Genomic DNA, 22,272 nt, shown 5'->3' on the forward strand with positions numbered 1-22,272 from the left:
TATTTTTAGTAGAGACGGGGTTTCACCATGTTGACCAGGATGGTCTCGATCTCTTGACCTCATGATCCACCCGCCTCGGCCTCCCAAAGTGCTGGGATTAAAGGCTTGAGAGTGCAACATAGGCAGGCTCTTTGTTTTCCACATGCAGGCTTAAGAGTTAGTGGCCCGGTCTGTCCTCAGCCTGTGAAACCAACCTCTTAGAAATGCTCTAAAATCTTCAGAAGAATGGATCTGCAAAATTCCTAATGCAATTGCCCTAGGTCTCACTTTAAAGCTGGGGTCCGAGGATGGCGTTATGTTGTTAGCTGAGTCCTCCTGGACCGGGTGTACACTGGAGAAGGCTTCAGCACGATAAAAAAAAAACTTCAGCTGAGTTAAATTTAAAGCTGAGGCAGGAGAATCACTTGAAGCCAGGAGGCAGAGGTTGTAGTGAGCCGACATCGTGCCACTGCACTCCAGCTTAGGCGACAGAGTGACTCCATCTCAAAAGAGAAAAGAAAAGAAAAATGGAATTTAATTGAGTAATGAATAATTCGTGAGCCGGGCAGCTCCCAGAATCACAGGAGATTCACGTATACTCCAGGAGTGCCTCGTGGTCAGAACAAATTTATAGACAAAAAATTTAAAGTGACTTACAGGAATCTGAAGTGAGGTACAGAAACGGTGAGATTGATTACAGCTCTGTGTTTGCCTTATTTGAGGGCAGTTTGAACACTCAGCAGTCTGAGTGGTTGAAGTATGGCCGCTGAGATTGGACAAGACTCAGCTGCTGTTACGGGTACATACTATTAAGGTAGGTTTTCAATTTTAGACTGTTAAGAGAGGTTACGGTTCATCCACAAGGACGGAAATATAGAACTGTAGAGTCCTTCTCAGGCCATATTTAGTTTGCTTTAACAAGCATTATTTAGTGTTTTCTCTCCTTCAGCCAGGACTGAATACAGATCTATCAGATGCCTCAATATTGATTCTTTTTTAAAAAATTAAGGTAAGATACACATAAAATTTACCACCTTAACCATTTGTTTTGTTTTGGTTTGGTTTGGTTTTGATTTTTTTGAAACAAAGTGTCACTCTGTTACCCAGGCTGGAGTGCAGTGGTGTGCTCTGGGCTCACTGCAACCTCTGCTTCCTGCGTTCAAGCAATTCTCCTGCCTCAGCCTCCCCAGTAGCTGGGATTACAGGCACTCGCCACCATGCCTGGCTAATTTTTGTATTTTTAGTAGAGACGAGGTTTCGCCATGTCGGTCAGGCTGGTCCCAAACTCCTAACCTTGTGATCCGCCTGCCTCGGCCTCCCAAAATACTGGGATTACAGGCGTGAGCCACCACACCCGGCCCCACCCTAACCATTTTTAAGTATACAGTTCAGTGGCCTTATGTACATTCACGTTGTGTGCAACCATCACCACCCTCCATCTCCAGAAAGTGATCATCTTCTCAAACTGAATCTGTAACCATCAAACAATAACTCCCCATTCTCTACTTTCCCCAGCCATTGATAACCACCATTCTACTTCCTATCTCCATGGATGTGACTCTCTAGGTACCTCAGGTAAGTGGACTCACAGAAGATTTCTGTGTCCTTCTGTGACTAGCACGTTTCACCTAGCATACTGTCTTTGAGGTTTATCCGTGTTGCAGCATGTGTCAGAATCCCTTTCCTTTTTAAAGCTGGGTAATAGTCCGTTGCATGTACACATCACATTTTGTTTCTCCATTCATCTGTCAATGGCCAGCCACTTAGGTCCCTTCTTTCTTTTGGCTGCTGTGAATAATACTGCCCTTAACACAAGTGTAGAAATATCTTTTGGAGTTTCTACTTACAGTTTGTTTGGGTCTCTATAAGTATTGATTCTTTAGTCCACCCTACTATTTAATTGAACAGCATTGTTTGTGTACCATCTGAAAAATACTAGTGAAAAAGAGGACAGACTCTATGGAAGGCTTTCAAATTGACAAAGAAACATTATTTAAAATAATAATGATAATATTTCATGTTATTGTTTTATTATATATGCCAGTGGTTTTCATTAAAGACTTTTAGTATATTACCTAGGAAGCAAACCCAACAACGGCATTCATTCTGAACTCTCATTTTTCTAAAATAGCTAAAACATAAAAGTAGAAACTCTAGAGTTAGATGCTGCTGTGAGTGAATGTAGCTCTGATGCTTAATCAGGACGTTACCCGAAGCCACAGACTTACCACTCCATAAAATCGCTTTGTTACCTTGTGGTGTCATTGTGGGACCAAGAAAGGGCCTGTCAAGGGGGCTTTCCCAGGCAATCTCAGAAGGAACGGCCTGGTCGCCCTGGACAGTATGTCACCAAAGAGGACCCCATGTCAGGGGAGGACCTGGTCCTGCCCTCAGCAGGGGCTGGCTTATGGGTGGGGAGACCAGCCGCTTTCAGTATCAGCCCTCAACAAGGGTTGTTATTTTTCCTGTCATGTTTGTTGGGGTCCAGCTCCAGTTTGTTTTTCTTGCAGAAAGGCAGGAAGGCCAATTTGGAACACACACAACTCACATGTCATTGGCGATGACTTGGCCCAGCGCTTGGCACTGGCTCCCTGACAGTTAAAAGGCCCAGGGTAGGCGAGCCTCATAGGCAGGGCCGAGGAACAAGGAAAAGGAGGGAGAATGCAAGATTCTTATCTGCTCGGCCCCTCCATTCTTTTCCCTGCTCACTACCCCCCAGGGGACCTCTGGCTTCGGCTCACACTGGCTCCAGCCTGTAGGCCCCCTATTCTGCGGCCGCCTCCACTTTCTGTCCACCTCTTCCTCTTCCTGAATGTGTGAGCGAGCAGCCCACCCTCAGGGAGGGAAAGCCTGATCCTCAGAGATCCATGCATAGCCCTGTGGGAGGCAAAGGCAGGAAGAGGGAGAAACAGCGTTTTCCAATTTGGGCACAAGACAACCCATGGTTATTTGAGAAAAGCTGGGTGTTTTTCCATCCAGACTTAAGTAATGTTGGGAGTTGCCATGCAGACGTTTTCACTGGCATGAACTATGCTGCTGTCTGTGGCAGAGTGATAGCATCCTGCAGGTGCGTGCAGATGCTTCAGGAATGCTTTGTCTTCCTGCGTAAAGGCGCTGGGCATTAGGAAGACCGAACCACGGCGTCGCGTCTTAAGAGGAATTACTCCAAGTGCAGGGAGCCTTGTCTGGGTAAAATGGGAAATTAAAAATACGTACATAAACAAAATATTTCTAAAATATGTTCTGATGTTCTCAGTAACAAAGTCTCCTTCAGTCAATCTATTAACTAGTATTCAGGAGTCAGCGTTACTTTGAGAGTATTTAGCCCTTCCAAGCACCAGTTTTCTCTCCTGTACACTGACTAATGGGGGAGCTTTTGCCGGGTTCTGAGAGATACCGTGCTTGACTTAGTTCCTAACAACTTGTAGTCTCCACAAAAGAGACAGCTGCTTTTGTATTGCCACGTGCTCAAGGCTTCTGAAGTGTTGGCCTGAAAGTGGTCTTACAAAGACTTACACTTTAGCTGGGGGGGGGTAAAAGACTAGCTCATTACACATTCAAAAATATTTGTTGGGTGAACTAATACCTTTACAGTGCCTCTTTTGTGTATTTTATCTCTCAACTGCACAATAAGGCAGAAACTGTTTTTCATTTCCTTGAGGTGAAATATGTCTTTCGTGTAAGATGCCTGTTGTCATGAAGTTTCCTTTTAGGTGGATTAAACGTGATCCCTGCTGCCCTGGGACATATCTCATTTGTTTATCAGGCTTTTCACAAATCACATAGCAGCTGTGGTAGAAAACATTCTTAGAGACGCTGCAGCAATGCTTCTCACCCCACAGGCTCTCTGTAGGGTGGCCTGGTCTGTCCTTGTCAAGAGGTGATGTCTCTTTCTCATCACCTTGAATCTGGGCTGTCCTGTGATTGCTTTGGGCAAAAGGCAGTGGAAGTCACGGTCTGGGACAGCCAAGGCTGAGGAAGGCTGACAATTGTCCTTGTGTTCTTGGAAGTCCTGAGTCCCCATGAAAGCAGTCTGGCCACTGGAGAGACCATATAGAGAGGTCATATGCAGAGGGAAAGGGCTTGAGACTGTGTAAGGAGAAGTTCTGCTGTTCCTTGTCTCTGCTGAGCCCCGACCCTAGCTCAGCAGAGACAAGGCATTCCGCTGAATGCATCCGCATGGCGTGGCCACTGTCAAGACCCGAAGAAGCAGCACTCAGCCCGGGCCATATCGCAGAATTGTGAGCAAATACAGCTAGTGCTTGACTTACGACCACGATTGGTTCTGACAGACCGGTCGTAACACGATTGGTCGTAAGTTGAGTAGGCTATATGTACAGTACTATGAAATGATGCTATAAAAATCTTTAAGTCATATTTTATCATAATTTTCTTTCATTATTGTTATATATCATAATTTTCTTTGTTCATTGTATGCCATTTGTATCATCTCTACACCATTTTGTTTCTTATTTTTACATTCGTCAGGTTTAAGTAAAACACTGCATTACCAGTACAACTGGTTTAATATTTGCAAAACATACAAAATTACAAAATACAGGTGCATACAAAATTTAAAAATACAGGTGTAAAAAATACCATAGGAAACATTTTCCCAATTGTAAAACATATCAAAATCTGTAAATATGTACGAAACATTTCATTGGCCTTTGGAGCTTGGCTGCGGATCGTTGATGTCGTCATCTGAGGCAGCAGTTGGGGTTACCGGAGTTGGTTTTTTCATAAACATGGTGAGCTTTGTCTGAATTGTATGTTTCTTTTTTTCTTCATAAATTTCACGATACGGACGAAACACATCGTGTGCCATCCGTTCAATCCTTGCAAATCGTTCGATGTTTGGGTCCATTGCTTCGAAATGTATAAGAAGTTTATTGGGAGGGGTTTGATGAAAAATATCCAAGACACAAAACACAAATTGCTGTACCAAGTCTGACATAACAGTTGAAATGGTGCACGCGGAGATGGTAGTGCTACCGGAAGCTGGTCCGCACTGTCGTACGCCCAGCTGGGCAACATTTGTGCTGCCAGACGCGGAGCAGTCATGGCTAGCGATTGTGGTCGTAAAGTCGAATGGTCGTAAGTTGCATAGGTTGTAAGTCGATCAATACCTGTACCTAAATGGGTATTTTTTAAGCTGCTGGGTCCTGGGGTGGTTTTTTTTTTTGTTTGTTTGTTTTTGGGAGATGAAGTCTCGCCCTGTCGCCCACGCTGCTGGAGTGCACTGGAGCAACCTCCGCCTCCCCAGTTCAAGCGATTCTCCTGCCTCAGCCTCCCATGTAGCTGGGACTACAGGCGCACACGACCATGCTGGGCTAATTTTTGTATTTTTAGTAGAGTTGGGGTTTCACCATGTTGGCCAGGCTGGTCTCGAACTCCTGACCACGTGATCTGCACTCCTCGGCCTCCCAAAGTGCTTGGATTACAGGCATGAGCCACTTTGCCTGGCTGATTGAACTATTTTCAAATGTTTAGTGAGACTACTATATAATAATATATATATGTTATATATAATAATGTATAATATAGAGTATATAATATAATATTTTTGATTCATATGTCTTTAGTTTATAAGTTAGATCTTAGTTTGACTCATACAACAAGATCATAAGCAAGATCTTGTGAAGATAATGTACTTGACAACTTTATTAGTATTGTGTTTTTCTAGATTCACCAATTAGATCTATCATTTTTGTATTTTCATTCTCCCTTTCCTTTTCCTTGTTATTTTATCATAGAATATAAGATATTTGCAGGTCATGGTAAATGTTGGCCATTTTGAGAGTTTTTAATGATCATTTTCTCTGTTCAAATTATTCAGGATATTTAGTAACTTTAAGCTCCATTTACTACTTTATTTATTTATTTATTTATTTATTTATTAAGATGGAGTCTCCCTCTGTCACCCAGGCTAGAGTGCAGTGGTACCATCTCGGCTCATTGCAACCTCCGCCTCCTGGGTTCAAGCAATTCTCCTGCCTCAGTCTCCCAAGTAGCTGGGATTACAGGCATGCACCACCACGCCTGGCTAATTTTTCTATTTTTACTAGAGATGGGATTTGGCCATGTTGGTCAGGCTGGTCTCGAACTCCTGACCTCAGGTGATTTGCCCATTTCAGACTCCCAATGTGCTGGGATTACAGGCGTGAGCCACCGCACCCGGCCTGGTTTCTTTTTTCTCTTGAATTCTCACTGAATTTTGATCTTCTGATCATACTTTTATTCTGTTCCTTTATAATTTTCGCTAAATCCAGAAATGCCATTTAAGTTCACTTGCAGTTTACAAGAGGGTTTTCCTTATTTTTATTAATTAGTTTCCATTTAGTTTATCAACAATCTATTTCCTCTTACGTATTGCTAAAATCATGATCCTTTTCTATCCTGTTTTTTTCTTTTTTTTAAGAGACGGGCTTGCTGGAGTGCAGTGGTATGATAATAACTCACTGTAGCCTCCAGCTCCCGGCCTAAGCAATCCTCCCTCTTTAGCCTTCCAAAGTGCAGGGATTACAGACATGAGCCACTTCGCCTGGCCCCTTCTCTTGATTTTAATAGTTTCCTTCTTTTCTGTAAAGAGTTGATTGTGAGCGTGGCAAGGTGGCTCACGCCTATACTCCCAGCACTTTGGGAGGCCGAGGTGGGTCGATCACTTGAGGTCAGGAGTTTGAGACCAGCCTGGCAAACATGATGAAACTCCATTTCTAGTAAAAAGTATACAAAAATTAGCCAGGTGTGGTGGCTCATGCTTTAATCCCGGCTACTTGGGAGACTGAGGCAGGAGAATCGCTTGAGCCCAGGAGGCGGAGGTTGCAGTGAGCCAGATCTGGGTGACAAGAATGAAACTCCATCTCAAAAAAAAATTGATTGTGAAATTGAGAATACTAACACAGAGGTAGATAATACATGTGGGTAAAAAAAGGGCCTGTGGTAGTGACAGTTGAAATCAATTATTCTTCAGACCATCACTTTAGCAAATTCTTTTTGTTTTGGTAATGTCCCTGTGGAGGTGGGTGGGAGATGGGGTCAGTGGGGGCAGGCGGCTCCCAGGTGGGAGAGGAGCAGGGTGGTACATCCTGGCAGTGAGGACTCAGCTCCAGGGATCTTTGTCCTTGACCAGTGGCATCATCAACCCTGGAGCCTTCCGCTCCTATGTCCCATAACTCCTGCCTTTCCCATGGTTCATGCCTCTAGAACCTCGTCCTCAGGCGTGCTCCACAAGTTACACAGCCATCCAGACAGCACACCTGTTTCACCACAAAATGATGTCAACTTGCACAGTTCACAAAGTAAGTTTTATGATCATGTCTCTTATTTAGAAGTCTTAGCAAACAAGTTGTCTATGGAGACAGAGGAGAAAAAAAACCTAGAGCATTAAAAACTTACATTTATATCAAAGTTACCACTTCCTAAATAAGATACAATTAGTTTCAAATTCATAATTGATTGTAGAGTTAGAATCTTTTAACATCTCTTTAAAATTGTAATCGGTAACGTACAGCATTTACTGTACATAATTTTATATACATATTAGTATTTAGCAGGTGATTATAAATTGTTTCTAGATCAGGAGGTACACCGGCTATTTTGTGGTCTCAGGTATCTTTTTTTTTTTTAACGAGAAATTCTGTATGATCCACATGCGCATCTTTTTTTTTAAGATACGCATGTGGATCATATAGAATTTCTAGTTATAGATCACGTTTTCCTGCTTTTGGCATGTCCAGTAACTTTTTATAGTATGCTGTGCATTAAGGATGAGATGTTGAGGTGTGTACATTCTGTTATCTCATTTTAAAGGGTGTTGAGTTTTGTCCTAGCCAGAAGTTAAATTATTAGTGGGTTTTCTCAGTCGTATCAGGGGATCTATTCCTGTTTTGTGCTTAGCCCTGGGTTTAGACCCTTATTCTAGGATGTGTTCTTCACCCAGAAGGCACCGTCTTCCTGGGGTCTGAGTTGGACACCTGCCACGGGCAGCAGCCTCTGCACTGGGACTGCGCATGAAACTGACCTCTTTCTACATGATTGGCCTTCAGGGCTTCCGTGGAGCTCTTAGCCTTCAGCAACTCCTCTCTGCAGGGCCTCGAGAATTTGCTCTCTACATGTGCAGTTCAGCCTTTTGTTGTGGAATGCCCACATAGACTTCCGCTACCTTCTTCTCCCCAGTCCTCTTCCTCATGATTCCAGCGGCTTCAGCTGCCCTGAACACCACGATCAACCTCCTCAAGTCATATAGAGATCGGAGCTCTCTGCTTGGGCTCACCTCCCTGTGCTGCAGACCCGAGGGCGAGTCCCCCAGGCTGAAAGCCAAGGTCAAGGGGGCTCATTTTGAGTAGCTTCCTTTTCTTTAGGGCGACCACCCTCTTCTTCCTCTTGTCCAGTGTTACTTTTTACTCTGAGTAGTCTAAATGCTTTATACATTGAGTAGTTATGTTGTTTACAGTAGGAGGCAGAGGCAGGGGCACATTTCCCCCTCAGGGCTGGAAGCTGAAGTTTGAATTTCTAAATCACAGCAGTTGATGTCTGGGAGAAGTAGTGAAGATTTCAGAACTACTCAGGTTTAACTCAATTCTTTGATATACATAATTTTTACAATATTTTCTGTAGTTTCATGGTCTTCAGTTTCCATGAAATGGTAGCCTTTTATAGCCTGAAACAATCTTAAAAATCTTTTCAGTTCTTAGTTTTAGAGATGAGAAAACTGGGACCCCAAAGAATAGAGATTTGTCAAGGTCAAGGCTGGAGGAGTGGCGGAATTGACTTCTCTTTGATTTTGAATTTAGTACCTCTGTTGGAAGACAGAATTGCTTCTCTCCCTCTCTCATACATAGACCCATTGTCTCTTATTTTCTTTTTATTTCCTCCTTTCCTTTCTCTTTGTTTCTGTGCACAAAAGGAAACATATCTTTTTCCTTTGGAAGATAAATAGTAGTGAAGTCTTTGGAAAAAAAATGCATTGGTTTTAAATAACAACAGAGAGGACTCTTCTATTAAACAAGCAGACTTTAGGCTGGTCACAGTGGCTCACATCTGTAATCCCAGCACTTTGGGAGGCTGAGGCTGGCGGATCATGAGGTCGAGAGATCAAGACCATTCTGGCCAACATGGTGAAACCCCATCTCCACTAAAAATACAAAAATTAACTGGGTGTGGCCGGGCGCGGTGGCTCAAGCCTGTAATCCCAGCACTTTGGGAGGCCGAGGTGGGTGGATCACGAGGTCAAGAGATCGAGACCATCCTGGTCAACATGGTGAAACCCCGTCTCTACTAAAAATACAAAAAATCAGCTGGGCATGGTGGCGCATGCCTGTAGTCCCAGCTACTCAGGAGGCTGAGGCAGGAGAATTGCCTGAACCCAGGAGGCGGAGGTTGCGGTGAGCCGAGATCACGCCATTGCACTCCAGCCTGGGTAACAAGAGCGAAACTCTGTCTCAAAAAAAAAAAAAAAAAATTAACTGGGTGTGGTGGTGCCCGCCTGTGGTCCCAGCTACTTGGGAAGCTGAGGCAGGAGAATCGCTTGAACTTGGGAGGTGGTGGTTGCAGTGAGCTGAGATCGTGCCGCTGCACTCCAGCCTGGAGACAGAGTGATACACCGTCTCAACGAAACAAAAACAAAACAAGCAAACTCAGAAACAGAAAAGGGAGGCTGCAAAGATGACAACCTTATTCTACAGGCTATGTGAACATTTTCACATTTAGACCATTCAGGTTCAAATGACAAACATGTCTCTAGAGCTTAAAGAATAAATACTATGTTGCTCTACTGGTTAGAAACAGAAGCCATACCAGGTATTTCAACTAGGGGGATTTAATCCAGGAAATCAGTTACAGGGAAGAGGCAGTGTTGTCAGAACTCTGGAACTCAGAGAAAGGGTCCCTTGTGGCTGACCGTTGTGCCTTTGAGGCAGATAGGGGGACCATGCACCCTAGCGCTTGGCCTCTGAGGGTTTGCTTCCGGGAGCATGGAGAAGTTGCTGCTGGGAGTGCCAAGAGGATTGGAGTCATAGCTTCCGTCACTGCTAGGCATAAAGCACTAGAAACAGAAAGAAAGTCCCTTTGGCTCTCTTCTTACCTAGTAGCTGGTGGGAAATGATGACAATTCAGCTGGTGAGGGAGTCTGGGGAATGTGGTTCATTGAGTCCCAGCCTGCCTCAGAGTCACAGGGCAGGGTGGTGGTTCCTCAAAAAATGAAGTAGAATTACCGCGTGCGATGGACTGCATGCTTGTGTCCCTGTACTTCCCCATGCTGAGATCCAGATCCTCAGTGTGATGGCCTGTGGGGATGGGGCTTTTGGGAGGTAATGAGGTCATGAAGGTGGAGCTCTCATGAATAGGATTAGTGCCCTTACAAGAAGAGATATGAGAGAAATTATGTCTTTCTCTCCCTCCCCGGCGACCCCACCCTATGAGAACACAAGAAGAAGGCAGCACTGTGGCTCATGCATGTAATCCCGGCACTTTGGGAGGACGAAGGGGAGTGGATCACCTGAGGTCAAGAGTTCGAGACCAGCCTGGCCAATATGGTGAAGCCCCATTTCTTCTAAAAATACAAAAAATTAGCTGGGCATGGTGGTGGGTGCCTGTAATCTCAGCTACTTAGGAGGCTGAGGCAGGAGAATTTCTTGAACCCAGGAGGCAGAGGTTGCAGTGAGCCAAGATCATGCCATTGCACTCCAGCCTGGGTGACAGAGCAAAAACTCCATCTCAAAAAAGAAAAAAAAAAAGAGCAGCAGTGTGTAAACCAGGAGGAGTGTGCAAACCAGGAGTGTGTAAACAGGAGGAGTGTGCAAACCAGGAGTGTATGAACAGGAGGAGTGTGCAAACCAGGAGTGTGTAAACAGGAGGAGTGTACAAACCAGGAGTGTGTAAACAGGAGTGTGCAAACCAGGAGTGTATAAACCAGGAGGAGTGTATAAACAAGGAGGAGTGTGTAAACCAGGAGGGGTGTGCAAGCCAGGAGTGTGTAAACAGGAGGATTGTGCAAACCAGGAGGAATGTATAAACCAGGAGTGTGCAAACCAGGAGGAGTGTGTAGACAGGAGTGTGCAAACCAGGAGTGTGTAAACAGGAGGAGAGTGCAAACCAGGAGGGGTGTGTAAACCAGGAGGAGGGTGTAAACCAGGAGGAGTGTGCAAACCAGGAGTGTGTAAACAGGAGGAATGTGCAAACCAGGAGTGTGTGAACAGGAGGAGTGTGCAAACCAGGAGGAGCATGTAAACAGGAGGAGTGTGTAAATAGGAGGAGTGTGCAAACGAGGAGTGTGTAAACAGGAGTGTGCAAACCAGGAGGAGTGTATAAACCAGGAGGAGTGTGCAAACCAGGAGGAGTGTGTAAACCAGGAGTGTGTAAACCGGAGGGGTGTGCAAACCAGGATGAGTGTATAAACCAGGAGGAGTGTGCAAACCAGGAGGAGTGTGTAGACAAGAGGAGTGTGTGAACCAGGAGGAGTGTGTGAACAGGAGGAGTGTGTGAACAGGAGGAGTTCGCAAACCAGGAGGAGTGTGCAAGCCAGGAGGAATGTGCAAACCAGGAGCTGTGTGCCAGCACCACATCCTGTTGTTTAAGCCACCCAGTCCATGATACTGTGTTACGGCAGCCAAAATGGACTCAGCAGCATTTGATCCAGCAATTCCACTTCTGGATATACGACCCAAAGAAACTGAAACTATCAGATACGTGGACCCCCATGTTTGTAGCAGCATTATTCACAATAGCCAAAAGGCGGAAACAACCCAAGTGTCTATGCACGGATGGATGGGTAAACCACATATGGTATACACATACAACGGAACATCATTCAACCTTAAAAAGTAAGGAAATAAAGCCGACAAGGGGCAGAGAGGGGGCGAGCAGGACTGGCAGGATTTTCAGGGAAGTCTTGCTGAGGGCCCTTCCAACCAAGACTGGGACTTGAGGGCGTGTCTGGTGGAAGAGCACCCAGCAGAGGGGCAGAGTGAGGATCAGGGCAAGAGTCCCCAGTGTCCCTGGTGCAGTTGAAGAACAGCAGAGAGGCTGGTGAGATTAGAGTGTGGGCATGGGTTAGAAGTGGGTCCCAAGTGGGTGTGGGGGCTCTTCCAGAGCCACAGAAAGATCTTTGCCTTTGCTGAGCGAGGGGGGAGCACTTGGGGCAATGAGAAGAGCCAGGCAGAGGCAGGAGAACAGCCACGACAGATGGGTGAGGTCTGCAGGGCAGGGCAGGGCAGTAGAGGCAGGGATGTAGTTGGATTTTTTCCTTGGATCGGAGGTGGGGAGTGAGATAAAGAGGGATCAAAGATGCCTGTAAGATTCCTGGCCCGTTCTCTAGAAGAATGGGACTGCTGTTTCTGAGGGTGGAAACCCTCTGAGAGGTTTGCTTTTGGCCAAGGGAGCACACTAGACCCCTGCGTGGAGGTGGAGGTGGGCAGTGAGGATAGCGGTTGAGTCCAGAGTTAGGCATGATGGTGTTTGCAGCCTGGGATTCGATGGGATCTTGGAGGGAATGAGGAGAGTTGGAGAACAGATGAGGTTGAAGGTCTAGCCCTTTCTTTTGGGCTCCAAGGAGCTTCAACACCTTGGACTCATCGCTGAGCCTCTGTGAATCTCTGCTTCTGTTTGTTAGAGGGGGTACAACACCCACCCCACCTCGCAGGGATGCTATTATGGTTACTGAGGTGATGAATGCGTGGAAGCGGCTCCCCTGAGTGCCCAGTTCCGTCTCTCCTCTCCTGGCAAGAGAGAGGCAACAGGGTCCACAGAGCTGCTCCAGAGCCATCTGACTGCAAACAACCTCAAAAAGAAGCCTGGGAAAGTTACCAGGGAGATGCTTCCCACCGGCGCTGCTGTGCTGCTGTCCCCTTTCAAACCCGGTGTTTGGTCACTCTCTAGAGGCTGGTACCCTCTGCCCATCTTTCAGAGACCCTTTCCTTTGCTGCTTTCCTGCACACCCTCTCCTCGCCCCCTTTCCAAAACCTAGCTGTGTTTCCGCTCCAGTTTTGCAAAGACCATTCTCACCTAGGTGCCACGAAAAATTGAAGCGAAGTTACTGTTGATGGCGCTAGTGGGTCTTAGGTTAACCTTCTCAGTCGGCTGGAGGTCACAGGGCCCACCCTCAAAAGTAGCTACGCTAAAAAGCTGCTGTTCTCCATTGGTGGGGTGGAGGTGGGGAGGGGCGGTGGGAGATGAGAAACTAGGAAGCAGAGATTTCTGAGAGGATCTAGAAAAAGAGAAATCATCTACGTGCTGTAAGGCAGTTTTCATGCATAACTGATAAAACCATGCTGTTCTTGAAATTAAGATAATGGCGTTGAATAAGAGCACATGTAGGCTAAATATCCTAGCTATACGATTGTCTCATCCTGATCAATCTGATGGACCTAACCATAGGTTCAGCACAGTGAGAAGGTGGGTGGTGTGCTTGGTCTTGCCTTGCTTGTCTAGAATATTGCGGGAAAGAGTCCATTAGTGCCAGAAAAATAGCTTGAGGGTGAAGTGCTTTCAGACAGTACTTCCAAAATACACAAATTTAATGAAAAGAGGAAAAATTGAGTGAAGATAACACCAGCATTGAAAAACAAAGCCTGTTTCTAGGGAAGCTGCAATATTTTTCTTTTGAATGGAAGCAGAATGTGCAGTGAACTTAGAGGATCCCAATCCTTAAACTCAAGAGTCAGGAGTTAAGTAAATTCCATTATTTTTGTAGATTTCACACATTAATTCAGAAGTCTGTTCTTGGCCAAGTTTACGCATTCTGAAATAATAATTTTTACAGCTTAAAATTTTGAATTTCCTAAGTTTCTATAAATGTCTTCTTTGTTTTTTACAATTATTAAAGCAAAAAAAGTGACCGGTTCCCCGCCCCCTCCCACCCAGTTCAGAAAGCACAGAAAAACAAAACCACGAAAAGACTGATAATCTCACTGCATTACTAAGTAGGTTCACTATGTGCCTGTGACAATTTCAGTTACCACGGTGGTTACTTGTTGTTTGAAAATGTTTCCCTGGCTGGGCACAGTGACTCACGCCTGTAATCACAGCACTTTGGGAGGCCGAGGAGGGTGGATCACCTGAGGTCAGGGGTTTGAAACCAGCCTGGCCAACATGGTGAAACCCTGTCTCTACTAAAAATACAAAATTAGCCGGGCTTGGTGGCGCATGCCTGTAATCTTAGCTACTCGGTGGGCTGAGGTAGGAGAATCGCTTGAACCTGGGAAGCAGAGGTTACAGTGAGCCGAAATCGCACCACTGCACTCCAGCCTGGGAAACAAGAGTAAAATTCTGTCTCAAAAAAAAAAAAAAGATTTTCCTTTCCTCTGCCAGGTGGGGTAATACCATAACTCTGTCTGGGAAGCTGCCTTTGTCACTGAGCAATGTGTCTCGAGTGTGTTTTCCGGCCAGCCCTCACGCATATGCTGAGCCCCAATCCCAGGGCTAGGCTTCTGGGCTGGCTTGTCGATATTAACGAGGTTGGTAGTCTCTTGCCATGACACGCTGATCATGCAGTGAAGGAAAAAGAAACAGGAAGATGGAATACACTCCATAATGATGTAGTCAGGCATCTGATGGAAATCTGGCTTTGGTAATCCCAGCACTTTGGGAGGCCGAGGCGGGTGGATCACGGGATCAAGAGATCGAGACCATCCTGGTCAACATGGTGAAATCCCGTCTCTCCTAAAAATACAAAAATTAGCTGGGCATGGTGGCGCACGCCTGTAGTCCCAGCTACTCGGGAGGCTGAGGCAGGAGAATTGCTTGAACCCAGGAGCTGGTGGTTGCGGTGAGCCGAGATCGTGCCATTGCACTCTAGCCTGGGTAACAAGAGCAAAACTCCGTCTCAAAAAAAAAAAAAAAAAGAAATCTGGCTTTGGAAAAAGTAATTTTTCAGGTGGGACTTGAAAGGTAAGTTAGAATTAGCCAGGCCAAGACCAGAGGGTGCTCTGGGCAGAGCAGAAGGCTCTGGGAAGGGCAAGGTCTCAGGATTGAAGAGCTGGATGGAGACGGGCCTGGCCTGGGCAAGGCTGAGTGAAGGTCAGAGGAGAGATCAGCCCTGAGGAGTATGTTGGGGAATTCAGACGATCCTGAGTATGTTGAGAAACTCAAAGGGTTTTGAGCGGAGGAATGACAATCAGATTTGGGTTTTGGAAAGATGACTCTGGAGCGTGGGTGGGGTTTGGGGACACCAGGGAGAGACAATGACACCGGGGAGGGGACCTTGGCAGAGTTTTAGAAGGTAGAAAGAGAGCAGGAAAGAGAAGATTGATGCAAGCAACATTGAGGCAGTAGAAAGGAAAGGGCTTAGTGTCTGCCGTGGTGTGTAGCCTTTGAGGAAGGGCATGTCCCTCCGGGGGCCACTTCAGACCGCCTCCTACCACCCTGCTAGAAACCACCTGAAGTGGGGCAACCCTTACAGACCAGGTAGCCCCGTGTTCCTGTGGCCTTTGATGAGGCTGCTACTGGGCCCGTGTGGCAGCTCAACTTCACTCTGCCAGGTCTGCCTTGACGTCCCCTGATCCCCAGGAGCCTGTCCAAGGGCACGCCCGAATGAAGCTCCAGTGCACTAACATCCATCTCAGAGGCTGCTTCCTGGGGAGCCCGACCTGTGGCAGTGACCGTGAGAGGCAGGAGGGCAGGAGACTGTGAGCCACGGGGAGAGTTACTCACCGGAATCAAGAACCAACCAGGGACCGGGGGACACTGGGATGCAGATGGCTTAGCGTGGGGCGTGAGGACGTGGGGACCTACTCAGCGGGAGACATCTGGGAGGCGGGCCAGTGAGGTCCAAGGTTTTGAGGTGGAGTCCGGTTTGAAGTCACCTGCCAGCCTTTCCTCTCAAATATTTCCAGCTTCTCAAATATACTTTGTTTTCATTTTCCTCAGAGTCTTTATACCAGCTATTATCCCTGCCTGGAACATTCTTTTTTCTTTGGATTTCTTCTATTAATACTTTCTTCTCGTTCTCAGGAAGCGTCTTCCTCCAGGAAGGCATCCTGGATGCATCGGGCTGTAGTTCAGGGGCCTGAGCAGCATCCTCCAATCACAGCGCTCGTCATGTGATGTTATCATTGTCTCTTTTCTTCTTTGCGTTCTCCCCAAAGTTTATAGACTTTGAGATAAGAGACAGGGTTTAAGTTGTTAAGGCTTTATCTGCAGCACCTCATGTGGTTCCCGGCAACGCAGGAGGTGTCAGGAAATAATTGTGGAGTGAACCAACGGTAATTAAAACAGACACTTGGAAAGAAGAAGAGGAATGCCTAGATTTAAAGTGAAGTCAGGGGCCGAAGAGGAAATAAAGATAGCAGGGAAGGGTGGCCAGGAGGGGAGGGTCATTTGTTCACTAAATTTAACCAGAATTTATTATCTGAGTGTTGTTGGACATTTAGCTACTCCCAACATTTTCTTAATAATTTGCTGCAACAAACAATGTCTTCGTAAGCACCCTCCTTCAAGTAGATTTTGTGCACATTTTTACATAATGCCCATAGGATAAATGAATAGAAGTGGAAATTTCAGTGTCAGAGGATTTCCTGTTACATTTTTGGTATCTTTTAGTGCCAGTTGATCCTCCCAACACATAGTATTTTGTGCTTATTCCTAGCCCTGCATTACTTAACATTTTAAATGTGAAGCTCTTGTTTATTTGTTTACTTTAAAAATTATGATAAAATATGTAGAACAGAAATCTACCATTTTAACTACTTTTAGGTGTACGAGTCAGGGGCATTGCTTACGTTCATAATGCTGTTCAGTCATCACCACTATTCACTTTTATCTTTTTTTAAAATCATCTCAAACAGACACTCTGCACCCATTATACAGTAACTTCCTTTCTCCCCTTCCCATTTGTTCTTGAGAATCATTTGCATGGGAAAGAAGCTTGAATGTATTGCATTTTCTTCCTAGTGAGAGGAATGGTAGATGACTTAAAAACTTCTGCTTCCGCATTAGGCCAGCAACCTTGAATGTGGGCAAGTACGCGTGTCTTTATGCCAAGTCACGGGCTTAATAATATGCAGATGCACAATGCCATGGACTAGATGGCCTCTGGCGTTTCATAGACCAAGAAGAATATCTGTTGGTAATACTTAGGAGCTCCTCAGCCAATCTGGGGATATTTCATCTAATTATTTCAAATAAGCCAAGAATCACATGGGTAGGAAGCCTATCCTAAACTAGAAATAAGACACAGAAAGGTTCCCATTGTTTTTGCAGGTGAAACACTTAATCCTAAGTATCAACTACATTGTAGCTCATCCAAGCACTTTTAAGAAGTGCTAACAATTTTTTCAGAAGTTTGTAAAGACAAGTTTAGCTTTTGCTCCGAAATGGTTTTCTACATTTATGTTAAAGATTGCATTTAATTCTTATATTTCCACAGTAACTCCTGGAGAGAGCTCACAGGAACGCACAATAACCTAAGGCTGAGACGCTGTGGGAACGAGATGAGAATCTATCTGAGCCCTGATAGAGATCCTGAAGTTAAGATATGTCTGGAGACCCATCAAACAATAGCAATTTGCAACTCTGCTAATTATTGGCTATTGCCTATCTGTTAGTGGTAGAATTACTAACCAAAAAGGTATTGTATTGAAACCCTGGCTATAACAACGGGGAGAATTTATGGAGGATTAACTTTCTTTCATCTTTTTACCTTTTAAATAGGGGAGCAGTCTCACAAACTGAATTAAGGGGAGGTGCTTTCTTAAAGGCTTTGAAGTTTCTCTTTACAAACAGAGTTGAATTTATTTGAGCCCTTTCCCTTCAAAGTAAAAGCCCCACAAGCAAATGATTTCCTTCATGCATTCCTTGACCTTTGTGAATTAACAGAAATCATACAGTAAAAGAAAGAGCCTGTTAGGGAGTGGGGGCAAGCCAACCCCTTTAGAAAGTAAATAAATGCTGATGGGCTCTGAAAATGACAGAACCATTTTTGTAATGATGGAAAGGTTTTCCTTCTGCACCCTGGAAGCATTAAACCCTGGGGATGAGGATAAAGCTAACAGGGGAAAAAAAAATCAAAAAATGATATGCCCGTAAGATGTGTGCATCTTGCGCTATTTACTTTTTATTTTAAAGTAAATTTTATTGGGTATATTTGGTGCTATTTAAATTCAGTCAAATGCTGTTCGAACTTTTTATGTCTCAGCATCTGAAAAAAATAAACAAAAAAATCATGTGTAGAATGTTTTAAGATAGCCAATATTGATGTCTTATAAGTCACTAGTTTTCATGACCACCCTACCTCCAGAATAATTTTTGATTAAGATTATCCTCTGCAGCAGCCTCAGCTCCCCAGCTGGTTCCACCCCGCTCAGCCCTCCAACTGCACCAACTTTCCAGGACTCAGTTTCTTCATTGGCACAAGGAGGGTATGAATGTGGAGTAAGTCAGGAAGCTATAATACTTCTGGAGTTAGAGGCATGGGACTAGAGAAGGTGTTCACTTTATGCACTTTTCAAATGTTTCGCATCCATTTTATTTCACTAAAAAGAAAAGGTTGGATGACATGAAGCTGTGTGTGTAAGTGGCCTGGCTCACTTTTGCAGGTGACACTGGGCATGCCCTGGCTTGGGTCTGCTGTCAGCATGACTTTGGGTGAGTGATGAGATGATTCTGGGTTCACCTTCTCTAACGGCAGAATGAGGGGTGTTGAGGTGCAGATGTCTCTTGGAATTTTGAAAGCAAGCGTTATTTCCTTTGGAGTTGGCCTTTGGAGAACAGGAAAGGATTGGGAACGTTTCTGGTGGCGGGGATCAGAAAGAGAAATTCAACACATCCCAGGCAGTGAGCATTTCCCAGGAGGCCGCAGACTCTCGCCAATGCATTGGTTGGAAGCCCTCTGTTCACATTCTCCTGCAGGCCCTCTTGAGGCAGCCAACACTTGGGCTAAGCCAGGCCTTTCCGTGGGTGGGGCCTACATTCTCCAGATTTTCTCCCTGTCTTAATCTTCCCTCCTGTCCGCCACCTGTGTATATGTATGCCTGTAAAATTTTAGTGCCCTTAACTTTTTCTGTGTCTAATGATTTTTTAAAACAAACTTTTGTATTTTGGAATAGTTTTAAGTTTACGGACAAGTTGCAAAGATAGTACAACAGTCTTCCCCATTCCTAACCTCTCTCCATATAGGTGCCTGTTTTTCCTTTTGACTTAATTTCTTAACTGCTTAAAAGTATCTCAAGCCTAGACACTTTGCCAACGACGTAAAGCTCACCTCTGGATGTTCAGACACATCAAGTAACCTATTAATGTTCTGAGGAAGTTGCTGTGGATCCTGCTCCAGTCTTGACTGCCTGCCCTTCCTGTCTGAGGATTCCCACTCCCTCCGCTGTGCTAGGTTTCCTGTTCCTAAAAGCCATATTTCTCTCTTCCTTGGTTTACTCATACCTCAGCTTTTAAAATAGCTTTCTGAAAAAAAGCACATGGGAAATAAAATTTTGCATGTCTAAAAATGTCTTTATTCCAGCTTCATACTTGACTGATAAGTTGGCCGCATAGACTTTTCCTTTCAATTCCCACGCTGCTGTTGGGACATCTTTAGCCATTATGATTATGAGCCTTTGAAGGGGATCTGTTTGTTTTGTTTATTTTTCCTTTGTAGAAGCGTTTGTGATCTTATCTTTGCTCCCAGTCTTTTTCCTCATGTGCATATACATTCCTTTTTTTATACTACCTGTTCATGTTTCATGGTTGCAATATCATCTCTTAGTTAATATTAGTTTTGGGATAGACATTTCTTCCCTTACGTCTTCCAAGTTGTTTTTTATGCTTGTTTTGGTCTCCGTTTCTGTCTCTGTCTCTCTCTCTCTTTCTCTCATTCTCTAATAATAAACCATGTCCTTGGGTGTTTAATAATTCTGGACGGCAAAAAACAGTGGATTGGAAACTAATTGACCAATCTCTAATGTAATTTTTAAAAAAGTGTTTCCTCCTGAGAAGGTCATATTTTCTAGAGAAGAGAAGACTGTTCTTATTTCCTGCCTGAAAGAGGAAGCCAGCCTGCCAGTGTTTTGGAAGCTGCGTAGAGGAAGAGCTTCACCAAGCAGTTCCCTTGTTTCACGGTTCCTTTGTTTCACTGTTGTAACTCACCTTCACGTGTGGGGTGGCCCAGTCCAGAGACGGGTTAGCCCTCTTCAGGGAATAAACCTCCATTTTTTTTTTTTTTTTTTGCTCTGGTAGGGGAAGGTAATTGGAGATCTGATAGTTGCTTATCTAGACTTTCAATCAGTCACCTAATTTCCTAAGTATATCTAGGTCATCCATTTACGCCTTCTTTCAGGTATCTGATGTGGCATTTTCAGAGGCTTTGGAGGATTCATATTAATCAGTTTGATTGTCACCTCTGTCCATAGGACTATGCTGCCTTGGGTCCGCTGATTCATTTGTGTCTCTCCATCTACTTTCCTTTTTTTTCTTTTGAGACAGAGTCTCACCCTGTCACCAGGCACCAGGCTGGAGTGCAGCGGCACAATCTTGGCTCATTGCAATCTCCGCCTCCTGGGTTTAAGCAATTTTCCTGCCTCAGCCTCCTGAGTAGCTGGGACTACAGGCGTGTGCCACCACGCCCAGCTAATTTTTGCATTTTTTAGTAGAGGCAGGGTTTCACCATGTTGGTCAGGATGGTCTTGATCTCTTGACCTTGTGATCTGCCCACCTCGGCCTCCCAAAGTGCTGAGATTACAGGTGTGAGCCACCGCGCCCGGCCCTCTCCATCTACTTTCTAGCATCCAAAGCTATTGCTGTTAGCTCCTTTTTGTTCTCTCCTTTTCTGTAGATTTATGTCTTAAAAAAATCTATTTCTGGTGCTTTAGTGAGATTGCAGTAGAAACAATAATAGGTGCATGTATTCTACCTGCTATCTTTTTATTAGTGTCCTCTGTTATTATGATTTTCTTCTCTTGATGTTTTCACTTTTCATCCTATTGCACATCCACCTCATGATTAAGCATTAGAAAAGAGTTCACCAAATAATTTTCAACTTTTTATAGATTTCAAAGCACTTTGACAAAAGTTATTCCGACTTCATTTTAATGACACAGAGACCAAGAAAAAGAAAGATTATTTGATTTAGAGCAGAGCTGAGAAAGTGGAAAGCCAAATGTCTTAAGTCTTCTTTTTTTAAAAAAAAAATTGACAGGGAGTCTTGTTCTGTCACCCAGGCTGGAGTGCAGTGGCAATCTAATCTTGGATCACTGCAACCATCGCCTCCTGGGTTCAAGCAATTCTCATGCCTCCAGCCTCCCAGGGAGCTGGGACTATAGGTGCACACCATGACACCAGGATTATTATTATTATTTTTTTAGTAGAGCCGGAGTTTTGCCATGTTGGCCAGGCTGGTCTCAAACTCCTGATTTCAAGTAATCCATCCACCTTGGCCTCCCAAAGTGCTGGGATTATAGGCGGGAGCCACCGTGCCCAGACTTAATTAAACTAGTCAATTAATCTCCAGTCCAACAGCAAATGTCCTGCCTTATTTATGTTCTAAAGGAGTGGTGCTTGCTACCAATAGACTCAAAAGTCCTTATAATAAGACAATTCCACAGCAAAAAAATTTTTAGGCAGTTGTTTTCCTAGTGGAATAATATAGCATAAATTCTACACAGGCAAAAGTCTGCTAGAATTTGTTGACTTTTTTTTTCAACAGTACCCTATCTCTGAAAGTGACAGTGGAGTAGCAATAAAAATAGTATTTAAAACACACTGTAAAAGATGAAACCACTTCATAGTCTTAACTACAATAGTGTGATTTTAATTTGCTTAATGCTTCTCTAGAAAAGAAACAAAAATTTCTGTATTTTTTGACATTTGGAACTGCTATTTATTTTCTTCATTTAAAAAATCAATTTATGTAAAATTGTGTTTGAGACAGGGCCTTACCCTATTGCCCTGGCTGGAGTGCAGTGGCGCGATCTCGGCTCAGCACAACCTCTGCCTCCTCAGCACAACCTCTCCTCAGGAGAGGCTGAAGCGATTCTCCTGCTTCAGCCTCCTGAGTAACTGGGATTACAGGCGCCTGCCATCATGCCTGGCTAATTTTTGTATTTTAAGTAGAGATGGGGTTTCACCATATTGCCCGGGCTGGTCTCGAACTCCTGACCTCAGATGGTCCACCTGCCTTGGCCTCCCAAAGTGCTGGGATTATAGGCATGAACCACCATGCCCGGCCTATGGTTTTCTTTTATTTCCTCTTGAAGCTTAATGACCTTCTGAGACTCTGGGGGAAACTGTAGAAGACGGGACGGTAAATACAGGGGGTTATGTCTTCAGTGATGGTGTGTCAGCCTTATATATTGAAAGTGAAGTTCCTGTTTC

The sequence above is a fragment of the Sapajus apella genome, unplaced genomic scaffold (assembly GCF_009761245.1).
Source record: "Sapajus apella isolate SASKATOON/1434 unplaced genomic scaffold, GSC_monkey_1.0 scaffold35, whole genome shotgun sequence".
Lineage (NCBI taxonomy): Eukaryota > Metazoa > Chordata > Mammalia > Primates > Cebidae > Sapajus > Sapajus apella.